This window comes from Salminus brasiliensis, chromosome 11, assembly GCF_030463535.1.
Source record: "Salminus brasiliensis chromosome 11, fSalBra1.hap2, whole genome shotgun sequence".
Lineage (NCBI taxonomy): Eukaryota > Metazoa > Chordata > Actinopteri > Characiformes > Bryconidae > Salminus > Salminus brasiliensis.
Genome location: NC_132888.1, coordinates 32,462,096 through 32,477,950, shown reverse-complemented (window position 1 = coordinate 32,477,950; position 15,855 = coordinate 32,462,096). Strand labels below are relative to the sequence as shown.

The window sequence follows — 15,855 nt, the reverse complement described above, 5'->3', positions numbered from 1 at the left end:
CAAATTTGTAGTTGAAACTCTTTTGTGTTGTAAATGTTGATGTGTTGAAATGGAATGCTTTTGCTTGGTTTTGAACAAATATGGTCTTAGCTATGAAATTTGAATCCTCTAGGTTTGCAAGGTGCTTCTGCTTACGGCCATTCCACCCTTAGAATGCCTGATCTCGTCTGATCTCAGAAGCTACCTAGGGTTGGGCTTGGTTAGTACTTGAATGGGAGACTGTCTGGGAATATCAGGTGTTGTAAGCTTTTCCAATCCTGCAAACAATTAAAGCTTACATTTCCATGTTATTTACATCTTTTGCACAAATTTGTAGATGAAACTCTTTTGTGTTGTAAATGTTGATGTGTTGAAATGGAATGCTTTTGCTTGGTTTTGAACAAATATGGTCTTAGCTATGAAATTTGAATCCTCTAGTTTGGAAGGTGCTTCTGCTTACGGCCATTCCACCCTTAGAATGCCTGATCTCGTCTGATCTCAGAAGCTACCTAGGGTTGGGCCTGGTTAGTACTTGAATGGGAGACTGTCTGGGAATACCAGGTGTTGTAAGCTTTTCCAATCCTGCAAACAATTAAAGCTTACATTTCCATGTTATTTACATCTTTTGCACAAATTTGTAGATGAAACTCTTTTGTGTTGTAAATGTTGATGTGTTAAAATGGAATGCTTTGTGTTGTAAATGTTGATGTGTTGAAATGGAATGCTTTGTGTTGTAAATGTTGATGTGTTGAAATGGAATGCTTTTGCTTGGTTTTGAACAAATATGGTTTTAGCTATGAAATTTGAATCCTCTAGTTTGCAAGGTGCTTCTGCTTACGGCCATTCCACCCTTAGAATGCCTGATCTCGTCTGATCTCAGAAGCTACCTAGGGTTGGGCACGGTTAGTACTTGAATGGGAGACTGTCTGGGAATACCAGGTGTTGTAAGCTTTTCCAATCCTGCAAACAATTAAAGCTTACATTTCCATGTTATTTACATCTTTTGCACAAATTTGTAGATGAAACTCTTTTGTGTTGTAAATGTTGATGTGTTGAAATGGAATGCTTTGTGTTGTAAATGTTGATGTGTTGAAATGGAATGCTTTTGCTTGGTTTTGAACAAATATGGTCTTAGCTATGAAATTTTAATCCTCTAGTTTGCAAGGTGCTTCTGCTTACGGCCATTCCACCCTTAGAATGCCTGATCTCGTCTGATCTCAGAAGCTACCTAGGGTTGGGCCTGGTTAGTACTTGAATGGGAGACTGTCTGGGAATACCAGGTGTTGTAAGCTTTTCCAATCCTGCAAACAATTAAAGCTTACATTTCCATGTTTTTTACATCTTTTGCACAAATTTGTAGTTGAAACTCTTTTGTGTTGTAAATGTTGATGTGTTGAAATGGAATGCTTTTGCTTGGTTTTGAACAAATATGGTCTTAGCTATGAAATTTGAATCCTCTAGTTTGCAAGGTGCTTCTGCTTGCGGCCATTCCATCCTTAGAATGCCTGATCTTGTCTGATCTCAGAAGCTACCAAGGGTTGGGCCTGGTTAGTACTTGAATGGGAGACTGTCTGGGAATACCAGGTGTTGTAAGCTTTTCCAATCCTGCAAACAATTAAAGCTTACATTTCCATGTTATTTACATCTTTTGCACAAATTTGTAGTTGAAACTCTTTTGTGTTGTAAATGTTGATGTGTTGAAATGGAATGCTTTTGCTTGGTTTTGAACAAATATGGTCTTAGCTATGAAATTTGAATCCTCTAGTTTGCAAGGTGCTTCTGCTTATGGCCATTCCACCCTTAGAATGCCTGATCTCGTCTGATCTCAGAAGCTACCTAGGGTTGGGCCTGGTTAGTACTTGAATGGGAGACTGTCTGGGAATACCAGGTGTTGTAAGCTTTTCCAATCCTGCAAACAATTAAAGCTTACATTTCCATGTTATTTACATCTTTTGCACAAATTTGTAGTTGAAACTCTTTTGTGTTGTAAATGTTGATGTGTTGAAATGGAATGCTTTTGCTTGGTTTTGAACAAATATGGTCTTAGCTATGAAATTTGAATCCTCTAGTTTGCAAGGTGCTTCTGCTTACGGCCATTCCACCCTTAGAATGCCTGATCTCGTCTGATCTCAGAAGCTACCTAGGGTTGGGCCTGGTTAGTACTTGAATGGGAGACTGTCTGGGAATACCAGGTGTTGTAAGCTTTTCCAATCCTGCAAACAATTAAAGCTTACATTTCCATGTTTTTTACATCTTTTGCACAAATTTGTAGTTGAAACTCTTTTGTGTTGTAAATGTTGATGTGTTGAAATGGAATGTTTTTGCTTGGTTTTGAACAAATATGGTCTTAGCTATGAAATTTGAATCCTCTAGTTTGCAAGGTGCTTCTGCTTGCGGCCATTCCATCCTTAGAATGCCTGATCTTGTCTGATCTCAGAAGCTACCAAGGGTTGGGCCTGGTTAGTACTTGAATGGGAGACTGTCTGGGAATACCAGGTGTTGTAAGCTTTTCCAATCCTGCAAACAATTAAAGCTTACATTTCCATGTTATTTACATCTTTTGCACAAATTTGTAGTTGAAACTCTTTTGTGTTGTAAATGTTGATGTGTTGAAATGGAATGCTTTTGCTTGGTTTTGAACAAATATGGTCTTAGCTATGAAATTTGAATCCTCTAGTTTGCAAGGTGCTTCTGCTTACGGCCATTCCATCCTTAGAATGCCTGATCTTGTCTCATCTCAGAAGCTACCAAGGGTTGGGCCTGGTTAGTACTTGAATGGGAGACTGTCTGGGAATACCAGGTGTTGTAAGCTTTTCCAATCCTGCAAACAATTAAAGCTTACATTTCCATGTTATTTACATCTTTTGCACAAATTTGTAGTTGAAACTCTTTTGTGTTGTAAATGTTGATGTGTTGAAATGGGATGCTTTTGCTTGGTTTTGAACAAATATGGTCTTAGCTATGAAATTTGAATCCTCTAGTTTGGAAGGTGCTTCTGCTTACGGCCATTCCACCCTTAGAATGCCTGATCTCGTCTGATCTCAGAAGCTACCTAGGGTTGGGTCTGGTTAGTACTTGAATGGGAGACTGTCTGGGAATACCAGGTGTTGTAAGCTTTTCCAATCCTGCAAACAATTAAAGCTTACATTTCCATGTTATTTACATCTTTTGCACAAATTTGTAGTTGAAACTCTTTTGTGTTGTAAATGTTGATGTGTTGAAATGGAATGCTTTTGCTTGGTTTTGAACAAATATGGTCTTAGCTATGAAATTTGAATCCTCTAGTTTGCAAGGTGCTTCTGCTTACGGCTATTCCACCCTTAGAATGCCTGATCTCGTCTGATCTCAGAAGCTACCTAGGGTTGGGCACGGTTAGTACTTGAATGGGAGACTGTCTGGGAATACCAGGTGTTGTAAGCTTTTCCAATCCTGCAAACAATTAAAGCTTACATTTCCATGTTATTTACATCTTTTGCACAAATTTGTAGATGAAACTCTTTTGTGTTGTAAATGTTGATGTGTTGAAATGGAATGCTTTGTATTGTAAATGTTGATGTGTTGAAATGGAATGCTTTTGCTTGGTTTTGAACAAATATGGTCTTAGCTATGAAATTTGAATCCTCTAGTTTGCAAGGTGCTTCTGCTTACGGCCATTCCACCCTTAGAATGCCTGATCTCGTCTGATCTCAGAAGCTACCTAGGGTTGGGCCTGGTTAGTAATTGAATGGGAGACTGTCTGGGAATATCAGGTGTTGTAAGCTTTTCCAATCCTGCAAACAATTAAAGCTTACATTTCCATGTTATTTACATCTTTTGCACAAATTTGTAGTTGAAACTCTTTTGTGTTGTAAATGTTGATGTGTTGAAATGGAATGCTTTTGCTTGGTTTTGAACAAATATGGTCTTAGCTATGAAATTTGAATCCTCTAGTTTGCAAGGTGCTTCTGCTTACGGCCATTCCACCCTTAGAATGCCTAATCTCGTCTGATCTCAGAAGCTACCTAGGGTTGGGCCTGGTTAGTACTTGAATGGGAGACTGTCTGGGAATATCAGGTGTTGTAAGCTTTTCCAATCCTGCAAACAATTAAAGCTTACATTTCCATGTTATTTACATCTTTTGCACAAATTTGTAGTTGAAACTCTTTTGTGTTGTAAATGTTGATGTGTTGAAATGGAATGCTTTTGCTTGGTTTTGAACAAATATGGTCTTAGCTATGAAATTTGAATCCTCTAGTTTGCAAGGTGCTTCTGCTTACGGCTATTCCACCCTTAGAATGCCTGATCTCGTCTGATCTCAGAAGCTACCTAGGGTTGGGCACGGTTAGTACTTGAATGGGAGACTGTCTGGGAATACCAGGTGTTGTAAGCTTTTCCAATCCTGCAAACAATTAAAGCTTACATTTCCATGTTATTTACATCTTTTGCACAAATTTGTAGATGAAACTCTTTTGTGTTGTAAATGTTGATGTGTTGAAATGGAATGCTTTGTGTTGTAAATGTTGATGTGTTGAAATGGAATGCTTTTGCTTGGTTTTGAACAAATATGGTCTTAGCTATGAAATTTGAATCCTCTAGTTTGCAAGGTGCTTCTGCTTACGGCCATTCCTCCCTTAGAATGCCTGATCTCGTCTGATCTCAGAAGCTACCTAGGGTTGGGCACGGTTAGTACTTGAATGGGAGACTGTCTGGGAATATCAGGTGTTGTAAGCTTTTCCAATCCTGCAAACAATTAAAGCTTACATTTCCATGTTATTTACATCTTTTGCACAAATTTGTAGATGAAACTCTTTTGTGTTGTAAATGTTGATGTGTTGAAATGGAATGCTTTGTATTGTAAATGTTGATGTGTTGAAATGGAATGCTTTTGCTTGGTTTTGAACAAATATGGTCTTAGCTATGAAATTTGAATCCTCTAGTTTGCTAGGTGCTTCTGCTTACGGCCATTACACCCTCAGAATGCCTGATCTCGTCTGATCTCAGAAGCTACCTAGGGTTGGGCCTGGTTAGTACTTGAATGGGAGACTGTCTGGGAATACCAGGTGTTGTAAGCTTTTCCAATCCTGCAAACAATTAAAGCTTACATTTCCATGTTATTTACATCTTTTGCACAAATTTGTAGTTGAAACTCTTTTGTGTTGTAAATGTTGATGTGTTGAAATGGAATGCTTTTGCTTGGTTTTGAACAAATATGGTCTTAGCTATGAAATTTCAATCCTCTAGTTCGCAAGGTAGTTCTGCTTATGACCATTCCACCCTTAGAATACCTGATCTCGTCTGATCTCAGAAGCTACCTAGGGTTGGGCCTGGTTAGTACTTGAATGGGAGACTGTCTGGGAATGTCAGGTGTTGTAAGCTTTTCCAATCCTGCAAACAATTAAAGCTTACATTTCCATGTTATTTACATCTTTTGCACAAATTTGTAGTTGAAACTCTTTTGTGTTGTAAATGTTGATGTGTTGAAATGGAATGCTTTTGCTTGGTTTTGAACAAATATGGTCTTAGCTATGAAATTTGAATCCTCTAGTTTGCAAGGTGCTTCTGCTTACGGCCATTCCACCCTTAGAATTCCTGATCTCGTCTGATCTCAGAAGCTACCTAGGGTTGGGCCTGGTTAGTACTTGAATGGGAGACTGTCTGGGAATATCAGGTGTTGTAAGCTTTTCCAATCCTGCAAACAATTAAAGCTTACATTTCCATGTTATTTACATCTTTTGCACAAATTTGTAGTTGAAACTCTTTTGTGTTGTAAATGTTGATGTGTTGAAATGGAATGCTTTTGCTTGGTTTTGAACAAATATGGTCTTAGCTATGAAATTTGAATCCTCTAGTTTGGAAGGTGCTTCTGCTTACGGCCATTCCACCCTTAGAATGCCTGATCTCGTCTGATCTCAGAAGCTACCTAGGGTTGGGCCTGGTTAGTACTTGAATGGGAGACTGTCTGGGAATACCAGGTGTTGTAAGCTTTTCCAATCCTGCAAACAATTAAAGCTTACATTTCCATGTTATTTACATCTTTTGCACAAATTTGTAGTTGAAACTCTTTTGTGTTGTAAATGTTGATGTGTTGAAATGGAATGCTTTGTGTTGTAAATGTTGATGTGTTGAAATGGAATGCTTTTGCTTGGTTTTGAACAAATATGGTCTTAGCTATGAAATTTGAATCCTCTAGTTTGGAAGGTGCTTCTGCTTACGGCCATTCCACCCTTAGAATGCCGGATCTCGTCTGATCTCAGAAGCTACCTAGGGTTGGGCCTGGTTAGTACTTGAATGGGAGACTGTCTGGGAATATCAGGTGTTGTAAGCTTTTCCAATCCTGCAAACAATTAAAGCTTACATTTCCATGTTATTTACATCTTTTGCACAAATTTGTAGATGAAACTCTTTTGTGTTGTAAATGTTGATGTGTTGAAATGGAATGCTTTGTATTGTAAATGTTGATGTGTTGAAATGGAATGCTTTTGCTTGGTTTTGAACAAATATGGTCTTAGCTATGAAATTTGAATCCTCTAGTTTGCAAGGTGCTTCTGCTTACGGCCATTCCACCCTTAGAATGCCTGATCTCGTCTGATCTCAGAAGCTACCTAGGGTTGGGCCTGGTTCGTACTTGAATGGGAGACTGTCTGGGAATACCAGGTGTTGGAAGCTTTTCCAATCCTGCAAACAATTAAAGCTTACATTTCCATGTTATTTACATCTTTTGCACAAATTTGTAGTTGAAACTCTTTTGTGTTGTAAATGTTGATGTGTTGAAATGGAATGCTTTTGCTTGGTTTTGAACAAATATGGTCTTAGCTATGAAATTTGAATCCTCTAGTTTGCAAGGTGCTTCTGCTTACGGCCATTCCACCCTTAGAATGCCTGATCTCGTCTGATCTCAGAAGCTACCTAGGGTTGGGCCTGGTTAGTACTTGAATGGGAGACTGTCTGGGAATACCAGGTGTTGTAAGCTTTTCCAATCCTGCAAACAATTAAAGCTTACATTTCCATGTTATTTACATCTTTTGCACAAATTTGTAGTTGAAACTCTTTTGTGTTGTAAATGTTGATGTGTTGAAATGGAATGCTTTGTGTTGTAAATGTTGATGTGTTGAAATGGAATGCTTTTGCTTGGTTTTGAACAAATATGGTCTTAGCTATGAAATTTGAATCCTCTAGTTTGGAAGGTGCTTCTGCTTACGGCCATTCCACCCTTAGAATGCCGGATCTCGTCTGATCTCAGAAGCTACCTAGGGTTGGGCCTGGTTAGTACTTGAATGGGAGACTGTCTGGGAATATCAGGTGTTGTAAGCTTTTCCAATCCTGCAAACAATTAAAGCTTACATTTCCATGTTATTTACATCTTTTGCACAAATTTGTAGATGAAACTCTTTTGTGTTGTAAATGTTGATGTGTTGAAATGGAATGCTTTGTATTGTAAATGTTGATGTGTTGAAATGGAATGCTTTTGCTTGGTTTTGAACAAATATGGTCTTAGCTATGAAATTTGAATCCTCTAGTTTGCAAGGTGCTTCTGCTTACGGCCATTCCACCCTTAGAATGCCTGATCTCGTCTGATCTCAGAAGCTACCTAGGGTTGGGCCTGGTTCGTACTTGAATGGGAGACTGTCTGGGAATACCAGGTGTTGTAAGCTTTTCCAATCCTGCAAACAATTAAAGCTTACATTTCCATGTTATTTACATCTTTTGCACAAATTTGTAGTTGAAACTCTTTTGTGTTGTAAATGTTGATGTGTTGAAATGGAATGCTTTTGCTTGGTTTTGAACAAATATGGTCTTAGCTATGAAATTTGAATCCTCTAGTTTGCAAGGTGCTTCTGCTTACGGCCATTCCACCCTTAGAATGCCTGATCTCGTCTGATCTCAGAAGCTACCTAGGGTTGGGCCTGGTTAGTACTTGAATGGGAGACTGTCTGGGAATACCAGGTGTTGTAAGCTTTTCCAATCCTGCAAACAATTAAAGCTTACATTTCCATGTTATTTACATCTTTTGCACAAATTTGTAGTTGAAACTCTTTTGTGTTGTAAATGTTGATGTGTTGAAATGGAATGCTTTTGCTTGGTTTTGAACAAATATGGTCTTAGCTATGAAATTTGAATCCTCTAGTTTGCAAGGTGCTTCTGCTTACGGGCATTCCACCCTTAGAATGCCTGATCTCGTCTGATCTCAGAAGCTACCTAGGGTTGGGCCTGGTTAGTACTTGAATGGGAGACTGTCTGGGAATACCAGGTGTTGTAAGCTTTTCCAATCCTGCAAACAATTAAAGCTTACATTTCCATGTTATTTACATCTTTATGCACAAATTTGTAGTTGAAACTCTTTTGTGTTGTAAATGTTGATGTGTTGAAATGGAATGCTTTTGCTTGGTTTTGAACAAATATGGTCTTAGCTATGAAATTTGAATCCTCTAGTTTGCAAGGTGCTTCTGCTTACGGCCATTCCACCCTTAGAATGCCTGATCTCGTCTGATCTCAGAAGCTACCTAGGGTTGGGCCTGGTTAGTACTTGAATGGGAGACTGTCTGGCAATACCAGGTGTTGTAAGCTTTTCCAATCCTGCAAACAATTAAAGCTTACATTTCCATGTTATTTACATCTTTTGCACAAATTTGTAGATGAAACTCTTTTGTGTTGTAAATGTTGATGTGTTAAAATGGAATGCTTTGTGTTGTAAATGTTGATGTGTTGAAATGGAATGCTTTTGCTTGGTTTTGAACAAATATGGTCTTAGCTATGAAATTTGAATCCTCTAGTTTGCAAGGTGCTTCTGCTTGCGGCCATTCCACCCTTAGAATGCCTGATCTCGTCTGATCTCAGAAGCTACCTAGCGTTGGGCCTGGTTAGTACTTGAATGGGAGACTGTCTGGGAATATCAGGTGTTGTAAGCTTTTCCAATCCTGCAAACAATTAAAGCTTACATTTCCATGTTATTTACATCTTTTGCACAAATTTGTAGTTGAAACTCTTTTGTGTTGTAAATGTTGATGTGTTGAAATGGAATGCTTTTGCTTGGTTTTGAACAAATATGGTCTTAGCTATGAAATTTCAATCCTCTAGTTCGCAAGGTAGTTCTGCTTATGACCATTCCACCCTTAGAATACCTGATCTCGTCTGATCTCAGAAGCTACCTAGGGTTGGGCCTGGTTAGTACTTGAATGGGAGACTGTCTGGGAATATCAGGTGTTGTAAGCTTTTCCAATCCTGCAAACAATTAAAGCTTACATTTCCATGTTATTTACATCTTTTGCACAAATTTGTAGTTGAAACTCTTTTGTGTTGTAAATGTTGATGTGTTGAAATGGAATGCTTTTGCTTGGTTTTGAACAAATATGGTCTTAGCTATGAAATTTGAATCCTCTAGTTTGCAAGGTGCTTCTGCTTACGGCCATTCCACCCTTAGAATTCCTGATCTCGTCTGATCTCAGAAGCTACCTAGGGTTGGGCCTGGTTAGTACTTGAATGGGAGACTGTCTGGGAATATCAGGTGTTGTAAGCTTTTCCAATCCTGCAAACAATTAAAGCTTACATTTCCATGTTATTTACATCTTTTGCACAAATTTGTAGTTGAAACTCTTTTGTGTTGTAAATGTTGATGTGTTGAAATGGAATGCTTTTGCTTGGTTTTGAACAAATATGGTCTTAGCTATGAAATTTGAATCCTCTAGTTTGGAAGGTGCTTCTGCTTACGGCCATTCCACCCTTAGAATGCCTGATCTCGTCTGATCTCAGAAGCTACCTAGGGTTGGGCCTGGTTAGTACTTGAATGGGAGACTGTCTGGGAATACCAGGTGTTGTAAGCTTTTCCAATCCTGCAAACAATTAAAGCTTACATTTCCATGTTATTTACATCTTTTGCACAAATTTGTAGTTGAAACTCTTTTGTGTTGTAAATGTTGATGTGTTGAAATGGAATGCTTTGTGTTGTAAATGTTGATGTGTTGAAATGGAATGCTTTTGCTTGGTTTTGAACAAATATGGTCTTAGCTATGAAATTTGAATCCTCTAGTTTGGAAGGTGCTTCTGCTTACGGCCATTCCACCCTTAGAATGCAGGATCTCGTCTGATCTCAGAAGCTACCTAGGGTTGGGCCTGGTTAGTACTTGAATGGGAGACTGTCTGGGAATATCAGGTGTTGTAAGCTTTTCCAATCCTGCAAACAATTAAAGCTTACATTTCCATGTTATTTACATCTTTTGCACAAATTTGTAGATGAAACTCTTTTGTGTTGTAAATGTTGATGTGTTGAAATGGAATGCTTTGTATTGTAAATGTTGATGTGTTGAAATGGAATGCTTTTGCTTGGTTTTGAACAAATATGGTCTTAGCTATGAAATTTGAATCCTCTAGTTTGGAAGGTGCTTCTGCTTACGGCCATTCCACCCTTAGAATGCCGGATCTCGTCTGATCTCAGAAGCTACCTAGGGTTGGGCCTGGTTAGTACTTGAATGGGAGACTGTCTGGGAATATCAGGTGTTGTAAGCTTTTCCAATCCTGCAAACAATTAAAGCTTACATTTCCATGTTATTTACATCTTTTGCACAAATTTGTAGATGAAACTCTTTTGTGTTGTAAATGTTGATGTGTTGAAATGGAATGCTTTGTATTGTAAATGTTGATGTGTTGAAATGGAATGCTTTTGCTTGGTTTTGAACAAATATGGTCTTAGCTATGAAATTTGAATCCTCTAGTTTGCAAGGTGCTTCTGCTTACGGCCATTCCACCCTTAGAATGCCTGATCTCGTCTGATCTCAGAAGCTACCTAGGGTTGGGCCTGGTTCGTACTTGAATGGGAGACTGTCTGGGAATACCAGGTGTTGTAAGCTTTTCCAATCCTGCAAACAATTAAAGCTTACATTTCCATGTTATTTACATCTTTTGCACAAATTTGTAGTTGAAACTCTTTTGTGTTGTAAATGTTGATGTGTTGAAATGGAATGCTTTTGCTTGGTTTTGAACAAATATGGTCTTAGCTATGAAATTTGAATCCTCTAGTTTGCAAGGTGCTTCTGCTTACGGCCATTCCACCCTTAGAATGCCTGATCTCGTCTGATCTCAGAAGCTACCTAGGGTTGGGCCTGGTTAGTACTTGAATGGGAGACTGTCTGGGAATACCAGGTGTTGTAAGCTTTTCCAATCCTGCAAACAATTAAAGCTTACATTTCCATGTTATTTACATCTTTTGCACAAATTTGTAGTTGAAACTCTTTTGTGTTGTAAATGTTGATGTGTTGAAATGGAATGCTTTTGCTTGGTTTTGAACAAATATGGTCTTAGCTATGAAATTTGAATCCTCTAGTTTGCAAGGTGCTTCTGCTTACGGGCATTCCACCCTTAGAATGCCTGATCTCGTCTGATCTCAGAAGCTACCTAGGGTTGGGCCTGGTTAGTACTTGAATGGGAGACTGTCTGGGAATACCAGGTGTTGTAAGCTTTTCCAATCCTGCAAACAATTAAAGCTTACATTTCCATGTTATTTACATCTTTATGCACAAATTTGTAGTTGAAACTCTTTTGTGTTGTAAATGTTGATGTGTTGAAATGGAATGCTTTTGCTTGGTTTTGAACAAATATGGTCTTAGCTATGAAATTTGAATCCTCTAGTTTGCAAGGTGCTTCTGCTTACGGCCATTCCACCCTTAGAATGCCTGATCTCGTCTGATCTCAGAAGCTACCTAGGGTTGGGCCTGGTTAGTACTTGAATGGGAGACTGTCTGGCAATACCAGGTGTTGTAAGCTTTTCCAATCCTGCAAACAATTAAAGCTTACATTTCCATGTTATTTACATCTTTTGCACAAATTTGTAGATGAAACTCTTTTGTGTTGTAAATGTTGATGTGTTAAAATGGAATGCTTTGTGTTGTAAATGTTGATGTGTTGAAATGGAATGCTTTTGCTTGGTTTTGAACAAATATGGTCTTAGCTATGAAATTTGAATCCTCTAGTTTGCAAGGTGCTTCTGCTTGCGGCCATTCCACCCTTAGAATGCCTGATCTCGTCTGATCTCAGAAGCTACCTAGCGTTGGGCCTGGTTAGTACTTGAATGGGAGACTGTCTGGGAATATCAGGTGTTGTAAGCTTTTCCAATCCTGCAAACAATTAAAGCTTACATTTCCATGTTATTTACATCTTTTGCACAAATTTGTAGTTGAAACTCTTTTGTGTTGTAAATGTTGATGTGTTGAAATGGAATGCTTTTGCTTGGTTTTGAACAAATATGGTCTTAGCTATGAAATTTCAATCCTCTAGTTCGCAAGGTAGTTCTGCTTATGACCATTCCACCCTTAGAATACCTGATCTCGTCTGATCTCAGAAGCTACCTAGGGTTGGGCCTGGTTAGTACTTGAATGGGAGACTGTCTGGGAATATCAGGTGTTGTAAGCTTTTCCAATCCTGCAAACAATTAAAGCTTACATTTCCATGTTATTTACATCTTTTGCACAAATTTGTAGTTGAAACTCTTTTGTGTTGTAAATGTTGATGTGTTGAAATGGAATGCTTTTGCTTGGTTTTGAACAAATATGGTCTTAGCTATGAAATTTGAATCCTCTAGTTTGCAAGGTGCTTCTGCTTACGGCCATTCCACCCTTAGAATTCCTGATCTCGTCTGATCTCAGAAGCTACCTAGGGTTGGGCCTGGTTAGTACTTGAATGGGAGACTGTCTGGGAATATCAGGTGTTGTAAGCTTTTCCAATCCTGCAAACAATTAAAGCTTACATTTCCATGTTATTTACATCTTTTGCACAAATTTGTAGTTGAAACTCTTTTGTGTTGTAAATGTTGATGTGTTGAAATGGAATGCTTTTGCTTGGTTTTGAACAAATATGGTCTTAGCTATGAAATTTGAATCCTCTAGTTTGGAAGGTGCTTCTGCTTACGGCCATTCCACCCTTAGAATGCCTGATCTCGTCTGATCTCAGAAGCTACCTAGGGTTGGGCCTGGTTAGTACTTGAATGGGAGACTGTCTGGGAATACCAGGTGTTGTAAGCTTTTCCAATCCTGCAAACAATTAAAGCTTACATTTCCATGTTATTTACATCTTTTGCACAAATTTGTAGTTGAAACTCTTTTGTGTTGTAAATGTTGATGTGTTGAAATGGAATGCTTTGTGTTGTAAATGTTGATGTGTTGAAATGGAATGCTTTTGCTTGGTTTTGAACAAATATGGTCTTAGCTATGAAATTTGAATCCTCTAGTTTGGAAGGTGCTTCTGCTTACGGCCATTCCACCCTTAGAATGCCGGATCTCGTCTGATCTCAGAAGCTACCTAGGGTTGGGCCTGGTTAGTACTTGAATGGGAGACTGTCTGGGAATATCAGGTGTTGTAAGCTTTTCCAATCCTGCAAACAATTAAAGCTTACATTTCCATGTTATTTACATCTTTTGCACAAATTTGTAGATGAAACTCTTTTGTGTTGTAAATGTTGATGTGTTGAAATGGAATGCTTTGTATTGTAAATGTTGATGTGTTGAAATGGAATGCTTTTGCTTGGTTTTGAACAAATATGGTCTTAGCTATGAAATTTGAATCCTCTAGTTTGCAAGGTGCTTCTGCTTACGGCCATTCCACCCTTAGAATGCCTGATCTCGTCTGATCTCAGAAGCTACCTAGGGTTGGGCCTGGTTAGTACTTGAATGGGAGACTGTCTGGGAATACCAGGTGTTGTAAGCTTTTCCAATCCTGCAAACAATTAAAGCTTACATTTCCATGTTATTTACATCTTTATGCACAAATTTGTAGTTGAAACTCTTTTGTGTTGTAAATGTTGATGTGTTGAAATGGAATGCTTTTGCTTGGTTTTGAACAAATATGGTCTTAGCTATGAAATTTGAATCCTCTAGTTTGCAAGGTGCTTCTGCTTACGGCCATTCCACCCTTAGAATGCCTGATCTCGTCTGATCTCAGAAGCTACCTAGGGTTGGGCCTGGTTAGTACTTGAATGGGAGACTGTCTGGGAATACCAGGTGTTGTAAGCTTTTCCAATCCTGCAAACAATTAAAGCTTACATTTCCATGTTATTTACATCTTTTGCACAAATTTGTAGATGAAACTCTTTTGTGTTGTAAATGTTGATGTGTTAAAATGGAATGCTTTGTGTTGTAAATGTTGATGTGTTGAAATGGAATGCTTTTGCTTGGTTTTGAACAAATATGGTCTTAGCTATGAAATTTGAATCCTCTAGTTTGCAAGGTGCTTCTGCTTGCGGCCATTCCACCCTTAGAATGCCTGATCTCGTCTGATCTCAGAAGCTACCTAGCGTTGGGCCTGGTTAGTACTTGAATGGGAGACTGTCTGGGAATATCAGGTGTTGTAAGCTTTTCCAATCCTGCAAACAATTAAAGCTTACATTTCCATGTTATTTACATCTTTTGCACAAATTTGTAGTTGAAACTCTTTTGTGTTGTAAATGTTGATGTGTTGAAATGGAATGCTTTTGCTTGGTTTTGAACAAATATGGTCTTAGCTATGAAATTTGAATCCTCTAGTTTGCAAGGTGCTTCTGCTTACGGCCATTCCACCCTTAGAATGCCTGATCTCGTCTGATCTCAGAAGCTACCTAGGGTTGGGCACGGTTAGTACTTGAATGGGAGACTGTCTGGGAATATCAGATTTTGTAAGCTTTTCCAATCCTGCAAACAATTAAAGCTTACATTTCCATGTTATTTACATCTTTTGCACAAATTTGTAGATGAAACTCTTTTGTGTTGTAAATGTTGATGTGTTGAAATGGAATGCTTTGTATTGTAAATGTTGATGTGTTGAAATGGAATGCTTTTGCTTGGTTTTGAACAAATATGGTCTTAGCTATGAAATTTGAATCCTCTAGTTTGCAAGGTGCTTCTGCTTACGGCCATTCCACCCTTAGAATGCCTGATCTCGTCTGATTTCAGAAGCTACCTAGGGTTGGGCCTGGTTCGTACTTGAATGGGAGACTGTCTGGGAATACCAGGTGTTGTAAGCTTTTCCAATCCTGCAAACAATTAAAGCTTACATTTCCATGTTATTTACATCTTTTGCACAAATTTGTAGTTGAAACTCTTTTGTGTTGTAAATGTTGATGTGTTGAAATGGAATGCTTTTGCTTGGTTTTGAACAAATATGGTCTTAGCTATGAAATTTGAATCCTCTAGTTTGCAAGGTGCTTCTGCTTACGGCCATTCCACCCTTAGAATGCCTGATCTCGTCTGATCTCAGAAGCTACCTAGGGTTGGGCCTGGTTAGTACTTGAATGGGAGACTGTCTGGGAATACCAGGTGTTGTAAGCTTTTCCAATCCTGCAAACAATTAAAGCTTACATTTCCATGTTATTTACATCTTTTGCACAAATTTGTAGTTGAAACTCTTTTGTGTTGTAAATGTTGATGTGTTGAAATGGAATGCTTTTGCTTGGTTTTGAACAAATATGGTCTTAGCTATGAAATTTGAATCCTCTAGTTTGCAAGGTGCTTCTGCTTACGGCCATTCCACCCTTAGAATGCCTGATCTCGTCTGATCTCAGAAGCTACCTAGGGTTGGGCCTGGTTAGTACTTGAATGGGAGACTGTCTGGGAATACCAGGTGTTGTAAGCTTTTCCAATCCTGCAAACAATTAAAGCTTACATTTCCATGTTATTTACATCTTTTGCACAAATTTGTAGTTGAAACTCTTTTGTGTTGTAAATGTTGATGTGTTGAAATGGAATGCTTTTGCTTGGTTTTGAACAAATATGGTCTTAGCTATGAAATTTGAATCCTCTAGTTTGCAAGGTGCTTCTGCTTACGGCCATTCCACCCTTAGAATGCCTGATCTCGTCTGATCTCAGAAGCTACCTAGGGTTGGGCCTGGTTAGTACTTGAATGGGAGACTGTCTGGGAATACCAGGTGTTGTGAGCTTTTCC

General features: G+C 38.6%; 50 pseudogenes; all 50 read left to right on the top strand.

Annotated features, from left to right (window-relative positions):
* The first annotated feature begins 129 nt into the window (after positions 1–129).
* LOC140572093 (5S ribosomal RNA) lies at positions 130–248 on the top strand (annotated as a pseudogene).
* Positions 249–433: 185 nt separating this feature from the next.
* Positions 434–552, top strand: LOC140569843 (5S ribosomal RNA; annotated as a pseudogene).
* Positions 553–811: 259 nt separating this feature from the next.
* LOC140572937 (5S ribosomal RNA) lies at positions 812–930 on the top strand (annotated as a pseudogene).
* Positions 931–1,152: 222 nt separating this feature from the next.
* On the top strand, positions 1,153–1,271 carry LOC140569842 (5S ribosomal RNA; annotated as a pseudogene).
* A 185-nt stretch (positions 1,272–1,456) lies between these two features.
* On the top strand, positions 1,457–1,575 carry LOC140573123 (5S ribosomal RNA; annotated as a pseudogene).
* A 185-nt stretch (positions 1,576–1,760) lies between these two features.
* Positions 1,761–1,879, top strand: LOC140570464 (5S ribosomal RNA; annotated as a pseudogene).
* A 185-nt stretch (positions 1,880–2,064) lies between these two features.
* On the top strand, positions 2,065–2,183 carry LOC140569841 (5S ribosomal RNA; annotated as a pseudogene).
* Positions 2,184–2,368: 185 nt separating this feature from the next.
* LOC140573122 (5S ribosomal RNA) lies at positions 2,369–2,487 on the top strand (annotated as a pseudogene).
* Positions 2,488–2,672: 185 nt separating this feature from the next.
* LOC140567739 (5S ribosomal RNA) lies at positions 2,673–2,791 on the top strand (annotated as a pseudogene).
* A 185-nt stretch (positions 2,792–2,976) lies between these two features.
* Positions 2,977–3,095, top strand: LOC140571739 (5S ribosomal RNA; annotated as a pseudogene).
* Positions 3,096–3,280: 185 nt separating this feature from the next.
* LOC140566366 (5S ribosomal RNA) lies at positions 3,281–3,399 on the top strand (annotated as a pseudogene).
* A 222-nt stretch (positions 3,400–3,621) lies between these two features.
* Positions 3,622–3,740, top strand: LOC140566048 (5S ribosomal RNA; annotated as a pseudogene).
* Positions 3,741–3,925: 185 nt separating this feature from the next.
* On the top strand, positions 3,926–4,044 carry LOC140566164 (5S ribosomal RNA; annotated as a pseudogene).
* A 185-nt stretch (positions 4,045–4,229) lies between these two features.
* Positions 4,230–4,348, top strand: LOC140566364 (5S ribosomal RNA; annotated as a pseudogene).
* Positions 4,349–4,570: 222 nt separating this feature from the next.
* On the top strand, positions 4,571–4,689 carry LOC140566716 (5S ribosomal RNA; annotated as a pseudogene).
* A 222-nt stretch (positions 4,690–4,911) lies between these two features.
* Positions 4,912–5,030, top strand: LOC140565990 (5S ribosomal RNA; annotated as a pseudogene).
* A 185-nt stretch (positions 5,031–5,215) lies between these two features.
* Positions 5,216–5,334, top strand: LOC140570431 (5S ribosomal RNA; annotated as a pseudogene).
* Positions 5,335–5,519: 185 nt separating this feature from the next.
* LOC140570905 (5S ribosomal RNA) lies at positions 5,520–5,638 on the top strand (annotated as a pseudogene).
* A 185-nt stretch (positions 5,639–5,823) lies between these two features.
* On the top strand, positions 5,824–5,942 carry LOC140569840 (5S ribosomal RNA; annotated as a pseudogene).
* A 222-nt stretch (positions 5,943–6,164) lies between these two features.
* On the top strand, positions 6,165–6,283 carry LOC140573051 (5S ribosomal RNA; annotated as a pseudogene).
* Positions 6,284–6,505: 222 nt separating this feature from the next.
* LOC140566719 (5S ribosomal RNA) lies at positions 6,506–6,624 on the top strand (annotated as a pseudogene).
* A 185-nt stretch (positions 6,625–6,809) lies between these two features.
* Positions 6,810–6,928, top strand: LOC140569839 (5S ribosomal RNA; annotated as a pseudogene).
* Positions 6,929–7,150: 222 nt separating this feature from the next.
* On the top strand, positions 7,151–7,269 carry LOC140573049 (5S ribosomal RNA; annotated as a pseudogene).
* A 222-nt stretch (positions 7,270–7,491) lies between these two features.
* On the top strand, positions 7,492–7,610 carry LOC140571668 (5S ribosomal RNA; annotated as a pseudogene).
* A 185-nt stretch (positions 7,611–7,795) lies between these two features.
* Positions 7,796–7,914, top strand: LOC140569837 (5S ribosomal RNA; annotated as a pseudogene).
* A 185-nt stretch (positions 7,915–8,099) lies between these two features.
* Positions 8,100–8,218, top strand: LOC140572286 (5S ribosomal RNA; annotated as a pseudogene).
* A 186-nt stretch (positions 8,219–8,404) lies between these two features.
* Positions 8,405–8,523, top strand: LOC140573349 (5S ribosomal RNA; annotated as a pseudogene).
* Positions 8,524–8,745: 222 nt separating this feature from the next.
* On the top strand, positions 8,746–8,864 carry LOC140566761 (5S ribosomal RNA; annotated as a pseudogene).
* A 185-nt stretch (positions 8,865–9,049) lies between these two features.
* LOC140568548 (5S ribosomal RNA) lies at positions 9,050–9,168 on the top strand (annotated as a pseudogene).
* A 185-nt stretch (positions 9,169–9,353) lies between these two features.
* On the top strand, positions 9,354–9,472 carry LOC140570904 (5S ribosomal RNA; annotated as a pseudogene).
* A 185-nt stretch (positions 9,473–9,657) lies between these two features.
* LOC140569836 (5S ribosomal RNA) lies at positions 9,658–9,776 on the top strand (annotated as a pseudogene).
* A 222-nt stretch (positions 9,777–9,998) lies between these two features.
* Positions 9,999–10,117, top strand: LOC140567303 (5S ribosomal RNA; annotated as a pseudogene).
* A 222-nt stretch (positions 10,118–10,339) lies between these two features.
* LOC140573048 (5S ribosomal RNA) lies at positions 10,340–10,458 on the top strand (annotated as a pseudogene).
* A 222-nt stretch (positions 10,459–10,680) lies between these two features.
* On the top strand, positions 10,681–10,799 carry LOC140571667 (5S ribosomal RNA; annotated as a pseudogene).
* A 185-nt stretch (positions 10,800–10,984) lies between these two features.
* LOC140569835 (5S ribosomal RNA) lies at positions 10,985–11,103 on the top strand (annotated as a pseudogene).
* A 185-nt stretch (positions 11,104–11,288) lies between these two features.
* On the top strand, positions 11,289–11,407 carry LOC140572285 (5S ribosomal RNA; annotated as a pseudogene).
* A 186-nt stretch (positions 11,408–11,593) lies between these two features.
* On the top strand, positions 11,594–11,712 carry LOC140573348 (5S ribosomal RNA; annotated as a pseudogene).
* A 222-nt stretch (positions 11,713–11,934) lies between these two features.
* LOC140566760 (5S ribosomal RNA) lies at positions 11,935–12,053 on the top strand (annotated as a pseudogene).
* A 185-nt stretch (positions 12,054–12,238) lies between these two features.
* On the top strand, positions 12,239–12,357 carry LOC140568547 (5S ribosomal RNA; annotated as a pseudogene).
* A 185-nt stretch (positions 12,358–12,542) lies between these two features.
* Positions 12,543–12,661, top strand: LOC140570903 (5S ribosomal RNA; annotated as a pseudogene).
* A 185-nt stretch (positions 12,662–12,846) lies between these two features.
* On the top strand, positions 12,847–12,965 carry LOC140569833 (5S ribosomal RNA; annotated as a pseudogene).
* Positions 12,966–13,187: 222 nt separating this feature from the next.
* Positions 13,188–13,306, top strand: LOC140573047 (5S ribosomal RNA; annotated as a pseudogene).
* Positions 13,307–13,528: 222 nt separating this feature from the next.
* On the top strand, positions 13,529–13,647 carry LOC140569831 (5S ribosomal RNA; annotated as a pseudogene).
* Positions 13,648–13,833: 186 nt separating this feature from the next.
* LOC140569830 (5S ribosomal RNA) lies at positions 13,834–13,952 on the top strand (annotated as a pseudogene).
* A 222-nt stretch (positions 13,953–14,174) lies between these two features.
* LOC140566759 (5S ribosomal RNA) lies at positions 14,175–14,293 on the top strand (annotated as a pseudogene).
* Positions 14,294–14,478: 185 nt separating this feature from the next.
* LOC140568376 (5S ribosomal RNA) lies at positions 14,479–14,597 on the top strand (annotated as a pseudogene).
* Positions 14,598–14,819: 222 nt separating this feature from the next.
* Positions 14,820–14,938, top strand: LOC140566107 (5S ribosomal RNA; annotated as a pseudogene).
* A 185-nt stretch (positions 14,939–15,123) lies between these two features.
* On the top strand, positions 15,124–15,242 carry LOC140569829 (5S ribosomal RNA; annotated as a pseudogene).
* Positions 15,243–15,427: 185 nt separating this feature from the next.
* On the top strand, positions 15,428–15,546 carry LOC140569828 (5S ribosomal RNA; annotated as a pseudogene).
* A 185-nt stretch (positions 15,547–15,731) lies between these two features.
* Positions 15,732–15,850, top strand: LOC140571045 (5S ribosomal RNA; annotated as a pseudogene).
* Positions 15,851–15,855: the final 5 nt, after the last annotated feature.